General features: G+C 46.0%; 1 protein-coding gene across 17 annotated transcripts in view; it reads left to right on the top strand.

Moving 5' to 3' along the window:
• The first annotated feature begins 1,269 nt into the window (after nucleotides 1-1,269).
• TENM4 (teneurin transmembrane protein 4) overlaps nucleotides 1,270-19,032 on the top strand; it is a 929,900-nt gene continuing 912,137 nt past the window's right edge. For 9 of the 17 annotated variants that reach the window (XM_083170223.1, XM_083170225.1, XM_083170235.1 and 6 more), the window contains exon 1: nucleotides 1,270-1,568. The gene's annotated coding sequence lies outside the window, so the exon portion shown is untranslated. The remainder of the gene's footprint in view (nucleotides 1,569-19,032) is intronic. The other 8 variants (XM_083170238.1, XM_083170237.1, XM_083170236.1 and 5 more) reach the window with 1 other exon arrangement.

Genomic DNA, 19,032 nt, shown 5'->3' with positions numbered 1-19,032 from the left:
CGCACCTATAGCCTGTGTCAGCATGTATGTACAGTACAATAAAATGTGCAGACAGGTGAGCAGGGAGCACATATAGCCTGTGTTATCATTAATGTACGGTACAGTAACCTGTGCATACAGTTGAGCAGGGTGCACCTATATCCTGTGTCAGTGTGTATGTACAGTACAGATACCTGTGCAGACATGTGAGCAGAGTGCACCTATAGCCTGTGTAAGCATGCATGTACAGTACAGTAGCCTGTGCAGGCAGGTGATCAGGGTGCACCTTTAGCCAGTGTCAGCATGTATGTACAGTACAGATACCTGCACAGACAGGTGAGAAGGGTGCACCTATAGCCAGTGTCAGCATGCATGTACAGTACAGTAACCTGTGCAGACAGGTGAGAAGGGTGCACCTATAGCCAGTGTCAGCATGCATGTACAGTACAGTAACCTGTGCAGACAGGTGAGCAGGTTGCACCCATAGCCTGTGTCAGCATGTATGTACAGTAATCTGTGCAGGCAGGTAAGCAGGTTGCACCTATAGCCTGTGTCAGCATGTATGTACAGTACAGTAACCTGTGCAGACAGGTAAGCAGGTTGCACCTATAGCTTGTGTCAGCATGCATGTACAGTACAATAACCTGTGCAGACAGGTGAGCAGGGAGCACCTATAGCCTGTGTTAGCATGTATGTACAGTACAGTAACCTGCGCAGACAGGTGAGCAGGGTGCACCTATAAACTGTATCTGCATGTATGTACTGTACTGATACCTGTGCAGACAGGGGAGCAGAGAGCACCTATAGTCCGCGTCAGCATGTATGTACAGTACAGTAACCTGTGCAGACAGGTGAGCAGGGTACACCTATAGTCTGTGTCAGCATATATGTACAGTACAGTAACCTGTGCAGGCAGGTGATCAGGGTGCACATATAGCCTGTGTCAGCGTGTATATACAGTACAGTAACCTGTGCATACAGGTGAGCAGGGTGCACCTATAGACTGTGTCAGCGTGTATATACAGTACAGTAACCTGTGCAGACAGGTGAGCAGGGTGCACCTATAGACTGTGTCAGCGTGTATATACAGTACAGTAACCTGTGCAGACAGGTGAGCAGGGTGCACCTATAGCCCGTGTCAGCATGCATGTACAGTACAGTAAATAGTAAAGCCAGAGAGCCAGGGACAGGAGTGAGCAACCTGTGGGTGTATTCCAGCCAGGAGAGGCGAGCTGAAGCATCACTGGAGGAAGGAGAGGAATCCAGTCTCCCCCTTCCATCCTTCAGTGGTACTGCCTGGCTTTGAATGCGATGTGTGCTTGTCGTTCTCAGGCATTGCAGGATTGGTCCCTTCTCCCCATTCATGTAACCTGTGTGCGCCTCACTTGCTATGTGCATTTCTGTCAGATACAGGCGGCAGATCCAGGAGAAAAATCCATAGTGGATAGTGAGCCTGTTCCATAGGGCTGAGCCGGACACTGAGAGCATCTCCAGGGGACACTGCCGGCGCTGAGAGAGCTTCTACTTGCACAGTTTGGGATTGTGGAAGGAGAGGAGAGCAGCCTGGGCACAGAGAAGCCTGCAGAATGGTAAGCCATGGCTGGATGTGTCTCTGCTTAATCCCTTTATGGTTTAGCAGGATTGCGTTCTGTGTACGGAGCTGCCTCATCCTTCCCTGTGTATCCAGCAGCTCCTCTGCTAGCTGCCTGCATCGCTGTGCTGACTCTCTGAGCAGACACTGCACGCCGCTCCTGCAAGACATACATGTGGGATTGCACAGGGATCAGCCTCATGATCAGGGATCATGCATTTTTTGGGGTTGGAAAGGAGACTTTAAAGTGGCCCCTGGTGGGAATGTTTTTTTTTTTCTCCCCAAACCCATTTATTGCTGTGGTTGCTGAGGGTATGGCAGCCGGTTCTAATAAGACCTGAGCCTGGGGAGGCAACACAAGTAGGATCATTATTCCACAATGTCCAGGAGCAGATCCTGGGCTGACACACAGTAACGGCGGCTGCGGTGCTGTCTTTCCCAGGCACATTCCGTAGCGAGTGGCCGCTTTTGCCGCTGGGCAAACGCGCGGGGGTGGCACAAACCGTGGGGGGGGGCTCCGCAACCGCCTTGCCGGAGAGAACCGCCCTTTGCGATTCTTTGCAATACCATTATGTCCGTACGGATTCAGGGCAGAGAGCGAAGGGTGAATTCGGGGGAAATATTTTAACCTCTTCTACGCCAGGCTGCTTTGTACTGCCAATCCTGTGCAGGCCTAATGGGAAAACAAAAAAAAGTCGTTTTACGGCGGCTTGTTAACCCTTTCATGGCCAGAGGTGACCCTAATACAGAGACGGTCAGGGTCCAGTTAACTCTTTAACGTCTGCGATGTGGTTACCGTTTGTTCTTTTTGGGGGGGGGGGGGGCATTGATGTTATCAGAACCTTCTCTAAATTTGCAGCTGACCTGGTTTTGGAGACCAGTGCTCACCAAATCCCTGCTCTGTGACCTGGTTTATAGTACGGAAGGACGCGCCGTCACGTTTGCAGTTCTGTGGGTGTCAGATCTTTAATTCAGTGACAAATGCACATCGGATTTATTTGTTTGTCCTCTGTGTCAGTAACAGGAACGTGAGGAATTGGCGTCTTTTAACTTGTCCGCACCTCTCGGAGGTGTCTGTAGGATTCAGTCAACGTGTTCACGGGAGCTGTGGTTCATTTGCTGCTGATTTTATGTCTTTTCTCTGTTGTCAAAGAATTATTATTATTATTATTATTATTATTATGTTACGTGTGATTTTTCTTCAACCATAAATAAAGCGGGTATTAAGAAAATGAATTGCAGCCTGTAAGAAAAACCAGGACATTGTGTTACGGCCTCGCTGACAACAGGGATAGTGACACATACCAGAGGCAGAACTCTGGGAGGCAATGGAGTCATCTGCCGCCGGGCTCCTGCTCCCAAAGGGGCACCTCTCCCTGGAAGTTTAAATCAGTTATTTAAAAACCAATGATATTGCTTATGTGGCTGAGTTCTGAAATATATATACACAGAGGCAGAACTCTGGGAGGCAATGGAGTCATCTGCCGCCAGGCTCCTGCTATCAAGGGGGTACCTCTCCTCCACTGCCAGTTTAAAACCATTCATTGAAAGCCATTAAAATCGCTTCTGTGGCTAAGTTCTGAAATATATATGTGTTTTCTCTCTCTCTCTCTGTATGTATGTATATATATATATATATATATACAGTATATAATATATATTTCATAACAGACTATATATATTTTGAATAATAGTTTGTGTGTGTGTGTGTGTGTGTGTGTGTGTGTGGGGGGGGGGGGGTCACAAATATTCATCTTGCCTCCGGGCAACTGGGACAAACTTACGCCACTGACACATACAATTGATTTATGATACGATAGACAGAATCCAAAGATCATCACTTACCGTAAGGACACGTTAACACCATGTTGCTTAAGGTTTATTTGCCTGTGGTGTACGGGGGTGGGGTGGGGGGACATATTGGAACTCAGATCATTCTAAGATCCTCTGTCAGTCCTCTATTTACATATCTCATTTCCACCAACCCATGGAACCCACGACTGCTGGAAAGACAGCGGCTGGAGGTATGGAAACATATCTCAACAGGGAAGTTCCAATGTAGTGTTTACTAAGTACAGGCCATTAATGCAAAGCCTACAGGCTTTGCAGCTCTGGATCATGGTGAAATGATATGCACGGAAGTTTCTCCTATTGTATATTAAATTATATCTATATTTTTTTTCCTGCCTTGCAGACAGTAGAGGCTGAAACTCATGGGCAGCAATTTTTTTGATTCAAGGATAAGTGGCACCATACAGAAATGATGTAATGGATTTAGAATATAAGGTACAGATGAATGCATCCTGCTCTTCCGTATGGGCAGCGTGGGGCGATATTGTAGGGATGTCACACATCAGAGCCAATAAGTCTTAGTATATCGCTGGGACCACAATATTGTGTTACGCAACGGCGGGGCTACAGCAGCTGTACCCAGCTAGTAATGCCGGGAAATGATTGTCTTTATGTGCATACAGTTCAGTAGATAGTGAATATAAGATGTACAATAGAGGATTGGTTTCTGCACAGGAAGAAGACCTGAAGGATTAAGATAAGACTGAGGTGGATTAGACCACAGGGCTGAGGGACGGCTTGTGTGCAGCTGACTTGGAGTGGCCAATAGTGTTAAGGGGGCGTGATGTTGAAGTGAGTTTATATAAATCAGGAAGTCACAGGAAGGCTTAAGCCAGCCCGTTTTGGTGTTTTTTTCCACCCTCCACCCATTTTTTTTTCTATTATGCTCGGGTTTTTGGGTATACCATAAACCGTTAACCCGCCCCAGCATATCACGTTCAGGATGCTGGCTGTCAGTATTCCCGGGGGCGGCATCCTGATCCATTTCAAAGTGTCGGTGTTCTGACGACGGTCGGGATTCTGGTGTTGGGATTCCGGCAGCCAATAACTCGACCACTGGGATTATAACTGCATCCTGTTTTTGTTATCTCTTTAATTTCAGGTTGTTTTAGGCAGGAAGAAGGCCAGATCCATTATCCAGGGACAATTGTATAATGCACTTAACTTCGTTGACAGGTAGTTATCTATACCGTCCTAATGGGGTCAGCAGCAACATCTTGATGGGTGGTTAGTCAAGTTTGGGGGTGGAGGATACCCTAATTGCAGTATTTTTATAGCGTAAGGCACATGGGTGGTATCCGCCACAATGCACGTACTTGTCCGATTCTGTCCACCCTTTCTAATATTATTATTTGAATACATACCATACATACATGCTCCTCATTGGTATAAAGGGGGAAATAGAGAGGAAAAAATAACCAGGAGGTGATAGGGAAGAGAGAAAGACAAAGGGCAAGAGGGGAACACAGAGAGAGAGAGCGAGAGGCGGGGAAAACAGCAGCACGTGGTGCATCAGTAAACGACGGGTTCAAAATATAGTAGAATTATGACACTAATGATGTCACTGGTGAGATCATTGATGATGTCACTGATGATGTCACTGATCATTCCTCACCAGTAACTATCACACTGATTATGTCAGATGAATAAGCACAGACTAAATCCATGTTTACAATAATTCAATCTTTTTCTGTACAAGACGTGTTTTAATGGGCGCCGGCATATTTCGCACCTAGAAGTGGTGAAACGCCTAATTGCCATATGCTGTCAGATTTCTAGGGTAAAGCCAACGCTTATTTATAACGAGCGTCTTATCTTCCCGCCAATGTGTTGATATTTACATGGGTCGGATGAAAGACATTGAAGAGCCTGAATTAACTAGCAAACGACAGCGCCCTCAAAGTTCAAGCAAGCTCACAGATAAGACATTAACACATTTAAACGCTGAGCATTGCTGAAATATGTAACGAGAAGAGTTTTTGATGACCTTCATTCCGCTCGGAGGGTTACCGTTTTCCCGTCTCCACCCCGTTGGAAGACATTTTGAAATGACCATATTCTATATATATATATGTCATCTTTCTGTAACAGAGCATTCGGAGTTTGACTGATTGGCTTCAAATCTCAAATGTATACAGTACTGTACCTGCTGGTGGATTCAGAACCAAGGACAGGGTCAGTGATGTCACAACATACAGTATATGCTATGGTTTGTCGTTTCAGCTTTTGTCAGCCCATTTATAATTAGTTGTGCGATGTGACAGGTGGCAACATTGGCGTAGTGATCTACAAATGTAGCTGCACTTGTCTATCCCGTACCGATCGCCACAAGATTCCCACATGGTGATTGGCACGGGATGGATGGGCCTGTCACCATGGGGGGGGGGGTCTGTTCATGCGCATGCTCGATTATAATCGCGCAAGTGCAAACCCCGGCACAAGCACCTTCGGCGTATGAATATTTCATTCGCCGGGTGCGTTTCGCTGCCTGAGGCAGGGGACATTCCGATGGGCCATGAAAATTGTGAAGGCGCCCATTGAAGTGCTGGGCGTACCCGTCAGCACGCAGACATGCCCCTGCCTGCTGGGGGTGATCTCACATGATGTCAGCACCCCCCCCCCCCTTTTCAGAACAAGTAGAGGAAAAAACATTTGATGGTGAGTGACCATCGAATAATTTGTCCTCTGTGCGTCTGCATGCAAATGTGTAGGAGTACACAGCACGGAAATTTGGGTGGTGGGGGTGCATGGCGGGGTGGCATTTACCTACTCGCTAGTGAGCGGGTCTGAATTAACCCCCCCCCCCCATGCTACCGCGGGTCATAGAAATGCATTGAGTGGCAATATCGCAGCATGGTGGTCCTGAGTAGAGGGTTAGGCCTGACAACTGGGATGAAGCGGCTGGGATCAGGCAATGAGGAGAGCGACTATATCTGTAGTATCTTATTGAGCTGTCGCATAAGTAGAATAATCCGTAGTGGTATCCAGATTTGGGATGGCCATCGACCATCGATGATTCAAAATCATCAATGGTTTTTGGTCAATGTTGAATACTTTAGCCATCGATGGGGGGAACCAGATGGTTTCCCTCCATCGATGGCACAGCAAAACCAATGTTTTTTGGGGGGATTTTTTTCAAGGTGTTGGGACGTGGAGCATAGCTCCGCTCCCCTACAACCCCTATGCCCCTTACAACCCTGAAGCCCCCCCCCACGTTTGATTGGTCCACATGTCAGTCAGTCAAAGAAAATGGATGACTGTTGGTGGTCATCCATCAAATAGTTTGTTACTATCGAGAGCTGGTTGCAGCATCACTATCGATGGCAACCATCAATGATGACTGCACCAATGGCCATTCCTAATCCAGATGGCTGACAGACAATGTTTAGGTTAACAGTCAACAGGTCAATAACATATGGTGGATATTGTTATAAGGTAGACACAAGCAAAATGGCTAAGGTTGACATATGTAGACCTTTTCAAGTGTCGATCATTTCCCGGTCATCCCTTTGCTTGTGTCAACCTTTTTTTTACCGTTGACCTTCTGCATGGCAAGCCTTGAAAAGAGATACAGTGGAGAAGTTCTCCAAAGCCTCTCCAAGGCTTGTTAAATCTTCCCCCATGGACTCTGGACCCTCACCATAGTCGGTGGTACCTGCCAGGGGTTACCGATTGCTCCGGAATACCCAAATCCATTTTATGTTTTCTTGGTAAATGGTGGGAGACAGGAGCCCAATCTTGCATGGTTCTTAGGTCACCATGAGACCTTAAGCTATCTCCAGCAGGTAACCCCAGCAGACAGCGGTTGTCTCTGCCTTTTCGCACAAGACATGGCTTCTCAATTATACCAAATTACACTTACGAAGAAAACTCTAATGTTCAGTGATTCCAAGAGTCTATACTGTAACTGTGCCGTCAAAGTCCGATTGAACAGATCAAACGTGAGGAATCCAAACGTCTCACTCAAGACCCCCCCCACCCAAACAACTATAGCTTGATATAACATTGTGCAACCTACTGCATTGTACAAACCATAGCTTGGCCCATCGTTTGCAGTTTCCAGAATCTTAACTTGGGTTACGGACTAGAAGTGACCTTCGGTGAATGTCTTTAAGGCTACTGTATTTGCTGTCACCTGCAGTCACTATGTGACCTTACTGACGACATAGAACTTGAAGGTGTCATTCAATATCCTTATAATTTGCAGAAGAGCCTTGTCACCCTTCAATTAATAGACAAGTAATTCCTTAAAACCCGGACATAATGACACAGGGGGCTTATTCAGTCCTGATCATGCGTCTGCGAATTCGCAGCACAAGGGATTATGGGATGACTGGGTATGGATCATAGTGCGCATGTGCGTGACCATCCTGGCCGTTTGCAAGGCGATTGACAGGAAGCAGGTGTTCATGGCGGTCACTCGGCCGTTTTCTAGGAGTGTCGGGGAAAACGTAGGTGTGTGTCCAGGTGTTTGAAGAGAGGGTGCGTAACGCCAGCGCCAGCCGCGATCTTCATGTTTCTATGGGGCCGGCTGGGTCCTGGGCTACGCACAGAATGCACACAGTGGGGAAGGTCATTGGTGAGTGATTTACGAATGGATCTGCAGCTGACATGAGACCTGCGATATTGCTCGCAGGCTTGCACAGGAATTTCACTCTGAGGGACAGATGTATCAAGCCTCAAAAGGTGATAAACAACCAGCCAATCAGCTTTTTACCTGCCATTTCTCAAACCCATAGACAAACATTTCTCAAACCCCGCCTGTAACATGGCAGATAGAAGCAGCATGGATGGTGTAATGGTTAGCATTACTGCCTCACAGCGCTGAGGTCATGTGTTCGATTTCCACCATGGCCCTAACTGTGCGGAGTTTGTATATTCTCCCCGTGCTTACGTGGGTTTCCTCCGGGTACTCCGGTTTCCTCCCACAATCCAAAAATATACTTGTAGGTTAATTGGCTCACAACAAAATTAACCCTGAATGTCTGTGTGCGCGTGTACATGTGGTAGGGAATATAGATTGTAAGCTCCACTGGGGCAGGGACTGATGTGAATGTTCAAATATTCTCTGTATAGGAAATAACTGGTAATAAATGCATAAATAATAATAGTACATAATCTTTTAAGTGCCTAATTGTCACTAGATTAACACAGTACAGTACTTCGGGAGAATTACAGATGTGCTTAATATTTAAAAAAATATATTAAATGTACTTTTTTAACGAATTGGCACAATCAGAGATAAAATACAGCAATCTGATTTAATGTACGGAAGCAGCATGCGGCATGCCGCTGCGTGTATTACCGTAAACGAGTTTTGTGTTCCAATAGTTTTCTGGCCAATTTAGTTGTTTCAGCTTATTCTCTGCCTCTTCCAGTGGGATGAATTGTATTGCACACATAACAACATTAGTCACACAGTACTCCATCGAGTGGCATGTTAAACACACATATAAAGAACGCCTTTGCTATAATTGCGATTTATTTTGTTACATTCTGAAGGTGTTTACTTAATGCAAAAAATTGCAGAATTATGGGATTAAATGTTGCTATTTCCAGAAATAGGATTCTATATTAGCTTCTCGCAATCCTACAACTCTGTGGATTTGTGACTACAACTGCAGTACTGTTTCTCCAACATTGTTTTCTATCAGGAAACTACTATAAGTGTAGGTCGATCACTATTGGAACCACTGAGTTCAACCAATTGTAATGGTAGGGGGAACTCAGCTCCACTTCCACCACTGTACGGTAATTCCAACAGAAAAGGACGTCCCCGCTGCTATCTTTTCTGGCTCTACTTTGTAGTATAATTTAAATAAGGGACAGTACTGTTTGTCATAACATGAATGAGGGGCACAACTGTGTAGCGTTTCTTGAATAAGGGACACTACTGTGTGTCATAATGTGAACAAGGAGCACTACAATGTGGTGTAATATGAATCGAGGGCACTACATGCGGTGTAATGTAAATATGATTGTGCTACTAAACAAAGGTGGTGGAGCACTCAAGATTAAAAAATGAATCACTAAAAGGTCTGATCAATTGGTTATCACAATATAAAAGTTAGTTTAATGAGGATAAATTTGAACAACATAATATACGATTAATAATGCATAAACAATAAAAAGTAAATAATAAAAAGTAAGCAAAAAATGCACTTCAATAAAAGAATGGTTGGATGGAGCGTATACTTAGAATGTGTCCCGCTTGTTCCTAGTATGCTCTACTGCAAATTGGTATGGTAACCCGGATGTTACTTCGCCAACAGTACTGGTTTAGTGCGTGTCCATGAACCTGGATGGATGCCTTGTGCCTTGTATGGCGGAATGGTGGCCCTGTCTAGGGCAGTCAGTATAGGCTCCAAGTTGTTAGCAGGTGGTGGTATCCCATATATGGTTCTCCAGTAGCGAATTTTGAGTCTCCCAGTGCAGAAAAAGTGGTGGAGACTTGGTCCAAAGGTGGTAGCAAGTAGGTCCAAGTCCAATCTAAGAGTGTGGTCCAGTGTGTGTGCTGCTATCAAATCACCCCACCTCACCAGCGCCCTCTTCTTTTACCTAGCTGAATTTTTCTCCATGATTGTGCTACTGTGTGGTGTAATCTGTATTGGGGGTACCATTGTGTGATAACACCCCTTCCTTGTGAGACCACTGTTTAAGTATGGGTGGTATGGGAGGTAAGGCACAAATTTTGTCGTTTTCAGGAGGCACCAAAGATCCTGGCACCGGCCCAGGCTCTGCCTAATGAATTGAGGGGGCGGTGGCACTGGAAAAGAGTTCCACCACCTCCCCAGGACCTCTTTATTCCCCGGTGACAGGGCCATGTACATTTACTGTGTGATGGTTACTGTTTTGCAGTCATATGAGAATCAAACTATCTATCTATGTGGATGGGTCTTCATTCATCTAGCCTCAATACGCCACTCAGTCTTCTGGTGTGTAATTCATCTATACTCAGGGAATGTTGCAATAACATGGGTTGTTGCTATGGGCAACCAATCAGATACTATCTATATAAGTAGATTCTGATTGGTTGTCCATAGCAACATCTTATGTGAAATAGAATTCCCATCTCCCGTTGCCTCTGGATTAATGCTGCCTGCGCTTTTCTTTCTGTTTATTTTCTTCTGTCACTTGTCACTCAGGCCTCCACACACCTTTTTTTTCTCCTATCCCTTCCCCCCCTTACTCCATCTTTCTCTTACCCCTCTCTTGGGATCCAATATATAATGCCGGCGGTCGGAATCCCGGCGGTCGGAATCCCGACACTGGAATCCCGACCGCCAAAATCCCGACATGGGGGGGATGTGGAGCACTCCCCCCTTGCGGGCTCGCTGCGCTCGCCACGCAGCGGGCCCGGTGCCTCACTACGCTCAGCACGCTATTTTATTCTCCCTCTATGGGTGTCGTGGACACCCACAGAGGGAGAAAGTTTCGGCGGTCGGGATTCCAGTGTCGGGATTCCGACCACCGGGATCCCGACCACCGGCAAATTGACTGCATCCCCTCTCTTGTCCATTTTTCTTACCAGCACTTCATTTTATGATATAGTAGAGGTTTATAAGATGCATTAAGGTCAGCAATGGATTTTGTTTTGGTTGTGGGGACACGTCATGTTACAGTATAAGACGATGATGCAGAGATACACTGGGGAACCATTGTTTATTTGCAGAGAATTCTCTTTATTGGTTTGATTGTACAATACATGTTATAATTTACTAATGTTTGATTTATATATTGATTAATGCAAATGTACTATTATGTAATAGATAGTATTTTTTCATTGTAACGAATGGTGTTTTAATAAAGAATGTTTATTTAAAAATGGAAAAAAATTTGGTCAATATCCAAAATAGCACTTTAAATGTAAATAAAATTGTGTCTTTAAAGTATCCAACGTGAATATACTGTGCTATATTTATTATGTATTATATATTGGTACATCAGACAGCAAGGAAGAAATCATTCTACATCATTCTATATCAGTGGTTCTCAAAGTCGGTCCTCAGGACCCCACACCGTTCACGTTTTCCAGGTCACCCAACACGTGCACTCATTACTGACTGACACATTTGAAAAGAGCCACAGGTGGAGCTAATTATTTCACTTGATTTTCTGAGGAGACCTGCAAAACATGCACTGTGTGGGGTCAGACACAGTAGGCTTAATAGAAAAAAATTAAATAAATATTATATATATATATATATTATACTAGGTGATTCATCGCGCCCTACGGGCGCTCTTCACACCGGCGTAAGGGGCTGCGCCCCCTTAATTTGTGAACATTTGTATATGAGAAAGATGGCCTGTATTGCAACTTGAGTTATAGGTGAAATGTGTTAAATAGAGAACATATGATGTGGAAGGGGGTGTGTATTGTTTTGTTTAATTAAAAAGCAGTTACAGAGTAAGATGTACATTGATAGTGTGGATGGTACAGTGACATTTGTGGGTGTGGGGGGGGGGGCCTGTGTGTGTGTGTGCAATAGTATAGTAGGGTGTTTTTGAGTCAGCGGCTCCCCACTGGCGGAGGTCACGACACAGGAAAACAGGAGGCTGGGTAGTGATAGGGGTGTGTGGACATAAGGGGGACTAAAGAGGAGGGTGGGAGATACTGTGCAGCTTCTGCCAGTGGGTGAGGGTCCAGTGTGGCAGTACCGGAGTACAGGATGGTGGCCCTGAGTCAGTGTCTCCTCCTACTGGGTGGGAGTTAGGGTACATGAGAGCAGGATGCTGGGCTATGAGGCATGATAGGGGCATGTGGGCAAAACAGCGTCAGCGACTCCCCAATGGTGGAAGTTACGGTTCAGGAGAGCAGGAAGCTGGGTAGTGATAGGGGTGTGTGAGTATACGGGGGACTAAAGAGGGACTTAGGGGTGCCGTGAATTGTGGGAGGGGCATGGGGGGTGCAGTGAACCAAGGGAGGGAGGGGGCGCAGGTGTCCGCGGATCGCGGGAGAGGGCGGGGGTGCGCAAAACGTGGGAGGGGGCGTGAATTGCGGGAGAGGGGGGTTGCGAATTGCAGGAGGGGGGTGTGTGCGGGGGGTGACGTGAATCGTGGGAGGGGGCGTGAATCGTGGGGGGGGGTGCGCGGGGGGTCCGTGAATTGCGGGAGGGGGGGGGGGCACGGGGCGCGATAAATCACCTAGTTGGTTATATATTCTTGTAGAAGGATGGTAGGATATTGCTGTCATTCAGAATGCATTTACATAAACAGTAATAGTAGCAGTAAAAGATCTGACTTAAAACACCTACAGTAAAACAGAACAGGTGTTATATATTATACAAAGAATTGGTTGATGATGTGTAGGTTGACGTGCACATACTGTAATTGTCACTGTAAAAAAATTGCTACAAGAAAAAATCAACACAGAAAGGTCAACACATGTAAATGTTGATATAAGTGTGGCACTTCATTGGTGTCCATGTCGACACATGAGAATGAATATGAAAACATTAAAAAAAGAAAAATAAATCTTCAAAAACTCATGTCAACCTTTTTCATTGTCGACCATAGCCGTGTCAGTGTTTTGCATGTGCCATTTAATCCTGGGGTTGCCGTGAATCGCGAGCGGGGGTGGGGGGGGGAGGAGGTGAGGTGTGTCCGCGAATCACGGGAGGAGGGGTCGTGGGTGGATGCCGTGAATTGCGGGAGGGGGGGTCGCGGGGGGGTGTGGGTGCCGCGAATCGTGGGAGGGGGGGACGCGGGGGGTTGCAGTGAATCGTGGGAGGGTGGGTCGCAGGGGCGGGGGGTTGCCGCATTGACAGGGGGGGGGGAATCGCGGTAGGGGGGGTCGCGGGGGGTGGGGGGTACCGCGAGGAAGGGGGGGCCTAGGGGGTTGGCACAAATCGTGGGAGGGGGGGTCGCGGGGTGCCACGAATCACAGGAGGGAGTGTGTCATGGGGTGGGGCCGCACATCGCGGGAGTCGCCGCGAATTGGGGGGGTGTGCTGTGAATCGCGGGAGGGGGGGTCGCCGGGGGGTGCCGCGAATCGCCACAAGAAAAAATCAACACAGAAAGGTCAACACATGTAAATGTTGACATAAGTGTGGCACTTCATTGGTGTCCATGTCGACACATGAGAATGAATATGAAAACATTGAAAAAGTGAAAAATAAATCTTCAAAAACTCATGTCAACCTTTTTCATTGTCGACCATAGCCATGTCAGTGTTTTGCATGTGCCATTTAATCGTGGGGTTGCCGTGAATGGGGGGAGGGGAAGGGACACATTGCTCTGTTTCTGGACTTTCTTCTTAATTTATGGATTACCATCACCTGTGCTTTCTTATCAATTACCCTGTTTAAAACAGGTGATGACAATCATAAATTAAGATGGAAGTCCACAAACAGAGCATTCTGTCCCTCCTGGAGAGGGTCATGTTGGGAGGTATGGAGGTGTGGGGCGCTCACCTGGTGTGTCTGGTGAGTAGCTGTGTCTTTGCTGTGTAACATAGAGAGGCAGACCCTGGCAGTCTGGCACTGTGGGCTCACTGGGCTGGTTCTTTGTCGTGTGAGTCAGTCATGTGAGTCAGAGGCTCCACCCAGCGTTACAGCTTCAGGCACACTTTGAGTGACAGATGTAGCCAAATATATAAGAGATATATATAGATACAGAAGTACCAACACACTCACCATTCCTAAGAATGAGGTGCAAACAGCACCCACTTTCCAGGGTGGGGTGCAGTGGCCTGTGACCACACACTCTAGTAAATACAAACACAGGGGGCCCAGCACTCACTACAACAAACTAACTCACCTTAACATTCAAATAATCAATTAAATAAATAATGGGGTTTTAGTTCATGAATTGATCAATGCATTTAAGCTTGCAGCCCATCGCCAAGGGACCCCATGTTAATGTTAAGGTGAGTTAGTTTGTTGTAGTGAGTGCTGGGCCCCCTGTGTTTGTATATATATATAGACCAGCAGGCCCTCTCACAGTAAAAGTTTCTAAAGCTAGTCTGCTACAATCTGTGTTTGTGCATGTGTAAGAAAGAGATGTGTATATATCACATTCCTCGATCTCATGTTCCCTCAGATAAACAAGTAAACCAATACCATTAGAAGTATACAGCTGTTGTCTGTTACCTGTCCACTTGCTGCTTCTATGTCCCATCAGTCAAGCTGATTCTAAGTTAAAGCCTAAATATTCACTTTCTACTCTGGACTGATGGATTGGCATTTCTGGGCACCGTGACAGCAAAATACGCACCACTTGCCAGCACAAGTGGATATGTGTACATCCCAATCCAATGCATTTCCAGCAGTGCCAGTAATGGACAAACTACAACACAGTATTTGGAGAATTATTAACTTTCTTCTTGGCCACAGAAAACCCTGATAAGGCCACTTATTCTATGCCCAATCTCTGTAGCCAAGCAGTAGTGGCTCTGCATACTGCAATGTTCTACCACGGCCATGGAAAGTTTTGGGGGGGGGGGGGGCGGGGTGATTAAATTGTGGGGCTCTTTTTTCCCTGCTTTCCCCTTTCTGTTCCGCTCGCACTCGTCCCGGCTCACTTCGGAATACTTCCCTTTTCTTACATATTTCTACCACAACCCATTTGTAAAGCAAGGTTGCATGGTTGTTAGTATTGCCGCCTCATCAGATGGCACTATGGGATAAGAGTACAGTTGAACTAGCCCATAAGTATGCATATGTTGTCCCTGGTGGGCTCCATTGTCAGATGGCCCCCATCCCCTTCTCTAGGAGTCGGTAGCTTCAGCTTGGGGAACAGGATCATGTATGACGTTTGTGCTTGGTTTGTTTCTATGGCAACTACACAAAGGTTAGCCCTCCCAGGCAAAGTGGGTGGTCTTAACAGAGCCCTGTCCCCACATTTAGAAATGGGCCCCTTAAGCTGGGGCCCTACCACTGCATATGCCCCAGTCCGACACTGGTTGAAAGTCAAGTCTTTCATACCCTCCAACATGACCCATTCCATTAGGTACAAAATGCTCTGTTCCTGGACTTCCCTGCCAGTGGCAGTTACAGATATGAGCCTGCAGCACAGTCCAATATTCAAAAAGGGGAGTCACACCTACTGCCACCCCTGACATCACTGACAGTTGATGTGACCCCCCCTCTTTGAATATTGGACTGTGCTGGATTCCAACCTCTGTAACTGCCACTGGCAGGGAAGTCCAGGAACAGAGCATTTTGTACCTAATGGAATGGGTCATGTTGGAGGGTATGGTCTTTATGCTCTTTATGCCACACCTTGGGACAAAATATTTAGGCTCCTCCCATCATAAACTTGCCCCCTTCATGCTGGGGAGACCCGACTGCCAAGGCAACATTAACCTTGCCCAAACCACCACCACCGCAATTTACTGACCTCCCCCCCCCATTGTATTGAAAAAAATAATTATAATCCCCTGGTCTCAGCTGGCTTCCGGCATAGGGCTTACTTGATGCAGGGGGTTTGACGAGAATATTTGGCTAGACCAATGTACTGTACTTGATAAACTAATGCAGACATTTAAGATCTTAATACATTGAGCTATTAGTATCGCCTTCAGCGTCTTTTTCGGAAGCCTTGCCACACGCACTTGATGACGTTCCTTGGTACTGTAGTCAGCATGAAGAGACCCTCTAAATTCACCAAAATGGTTAAGAGAGGATATTTACCTTAAGGTGCGTACATACAGATAGATTTGGCCAACGATCTGGGCGTTCCCGATCGATTGAAACGACCAATCGTTCAAATCGTTCAGTGTGTATGAACGATATTTCGAACGATGCTCGTACCCGACGGTCGTTGGTAGAGGTCGCTGATCTTTCCTGCATGCAGAAAGATCAGCGACCAATCGTTAACGATGTGTACCAATCGTTTCATGTGTATGCACGATGAACGATTTGGTAAGGCTGATTGACTGGCTCCCTCTCCCTCCACCATCGTTAAAAATCAATCGTTCATGTGTAATCGTTTGCTCAATCGTTCATCATTTGTCACCAAATCGTTTGTGCAGGAGGTTCAGAGGAAATCGTTAACGAGATTGAATCGTTGGACAAATCTATCCATGTGTACGCACCTTTACACTGGATAAAAATGTTAGTTTGTTTTTGTTGCAATAAAGTTTCATAACAATCATGCCACAGTAATGAAAAAAATCTTCTAACTGTTTAATAAATAAATACATGTTGCATTATTCATAACATTTATACCCCTTTAAGATTTCAAAGGTGGGTCAGACTCAAAATCTTAATCCCGGGTCCAACCCGGCTCCGACCCGGGTCCGGGGCTTTCACATTAAACTTTGGTCGCCCAGTATACAGACATGGTAATTACCTGGGGTCCGAGGTGTGGTGTGAAAGGGGTGTTAAAGAATTTTCAAATGCACATTTTTCTGAGCTTTGATGGTACCAATCTCTCATATTGTTGAGGAAAGCTACATTCAATAATTAGAAAAAAACAACCCTTCAACCTTTGGTACATTAAGAGGAAATGTATTCCTGTGCATGCCACTAGGTGGCGCTAACTGTGTTTCCCGCTACCTTGGATCATCTTCCATTAGTAGGGTATTGAAATTCATAGTATATATCTATACATATAAAATACACTAGTTTGTTGTATTGCCCATTTTTACAAAAACAGGTAAGAAAGAGAACGCTGTATACAGTAGCTACAACAGATGGGTTTAGCACAGCTGGAAGCTAATAAGAAAGAACGTGGCATCCTAGTAAAGGACATAGGGGCAGATGTACTAAGCCTGAGAGAGAGAGAGAGAGAGAGAGGACTAACCAATCAACTAAAAAAAAATTCAATGCACCCTGTAACATGGCAGTTAGGAGCTGATTGGCTGATAATTCATCTCCAGTATCTCTTAGCTGACTTTGCAAACTCATACACCTCACTGGAGCGTCCCTTTAACCTTTAAGGATTCTGCATTTTACCCTTAAGACCAGTAATGAGTTATTAAAAGGCATTTCATCAGCGACATCTAGCCAGCCATGCTCTCTGTACTCGCTGCGGAATATGTGTGCGATATAAATTACTGTTAAGAGATAAATAATTAAATATATCTTAAATGACATATTAGCAGGCATTGTATGTGTCAGAACTAACTCTGATAATAAAGCAGGAAAGAGCAGGTGGCCATGGGTGAATTCTCAGGACCGCAGAGAGACCTCAGATATGGGGAGGGCCCCGGCGCTTAGCTACACCGCCACCACCAATTGAGGGCAATAGGTAGACAGGGCATAAGCTGTAACAAACAACACAGATAGAGGTGACAGCATGAATGTTTGAGGCTGGTCTGCAATATTTGAGATCACAGGAAGTGAGAAGTAGAGGAGTTGTGAATTGGGCACACTCTGTGGCACATTGCGAGTTGGGGCACTGTGTGGCATAATGGGAACCGGGGCACTGTGTAGCATAATGGGAACCCAGGCACTGTGTGGCAGAATGGAAACTGGGGTACTATGGCATACTGTGCACTGGGGGCACTGTGCGATAAAATGTTAGCTGGGGGTGCTGTTTTGCATAATGGGAGATGGGACTCTGTGCTGCATAGTATGAACTGAGGACTCTATGTGGCATAATGTGAATTGGGGACTCTGTGTGGCTTCATGTGAACAGGGGACTATGTCATAAAATGAATTGGGAGCTGTGAGTGGCAAAATGTGAATTGGGGGCTTTGTGTGGCTTAATGTGAACAAGGGACACTGTGTGGCATAATATGAATTGGAGGCTTCGTGTGGTATAATGTGAACTGGGACACTGTGTGGCATAATATGAATTGGAAGCTTTGGGTGGCATAATGAGAACTGGGGCATTGTGTTTCATAGTAAGAATTGAGGACTCTGTGTGGCATAATATGAATTGGAGGCTTTGTGTGGCATAATGTAAATTGGGGGCTCTGTTCGGCTAAATCTAAACAGGGGACACTGTGTGGCATAATATGAATTGGAGTCTTTGTGTGGCATAATGAGATATGTTATCAGCCCGCACAAGTTTGTTGCTTTGGGGACCCACCATACCCAAATCCAGCTCTGTCTGCTGGTGAAGGCTACTTTGGAGAGACACATGCGGCCCTATGGTCTCCGGTGACCAACCATCATTACATTACATGTCTTGGGTAAACTGGTGCAGGAGATTACACAAGGGGTAGGACTTTATTACAAGTCCGTAAATATTACAAATCAACTGCAAAGTACGGTGTCCGGTACTTTGCACATGAACCAGGCCTGTACTGCAAGTATGACAGTCTGCTATATTAAGCACCACTGTCCTTTTCAATGAAGTGGCAGGAAGAAAGTCGTCTACTGTAGGCCATAACGACAGTCTATACTTCTATATGTTACGTTCTATAAAACTATTGTACCACAAACCCATCTCTCTTGTAGAGATAAATGATGTGCGCTTTATACCGTTTCCTCCTGAGCATTCCATCGCAGCCAGGGCACCCCAGACAGTATGGATACGGCCTACCCACAAACCTTTGCTCTTCCACGAAGCTAGCAATTGGTGCAGTACAAGGCCTGCTCCCCGCCATCGCTTGTGAATACTGTTGACCTGTCTGGAGTACAATCTGTATTAACAATGCATTAGGACTTTGGCTAACTGTAGTACAGGAGGAGGGGGGGGGGGGGGCGGAGGGCTGTGGA

The sequence above is a fragment of the Crinia signifera genome, chromosome 2, assembly GCF_055691185.1.
Source record: "Crinia signifera chromosome 2, ASM5569118v1, whole genome shotgun sequence".
In the NCBI taxonomy this organism is placed as follows: domain Eukaryota; kingdom Metazoa; phylum Chordata; class Amphibia; order Anura; family Myobatrachidae; genus Crinia; species Crinia signifera.
The sequence above is the reverse complement of the archived record's forward strand: the minus strand, read 5'-3'. Positions and strand labels throughout refer to the sequence as shown.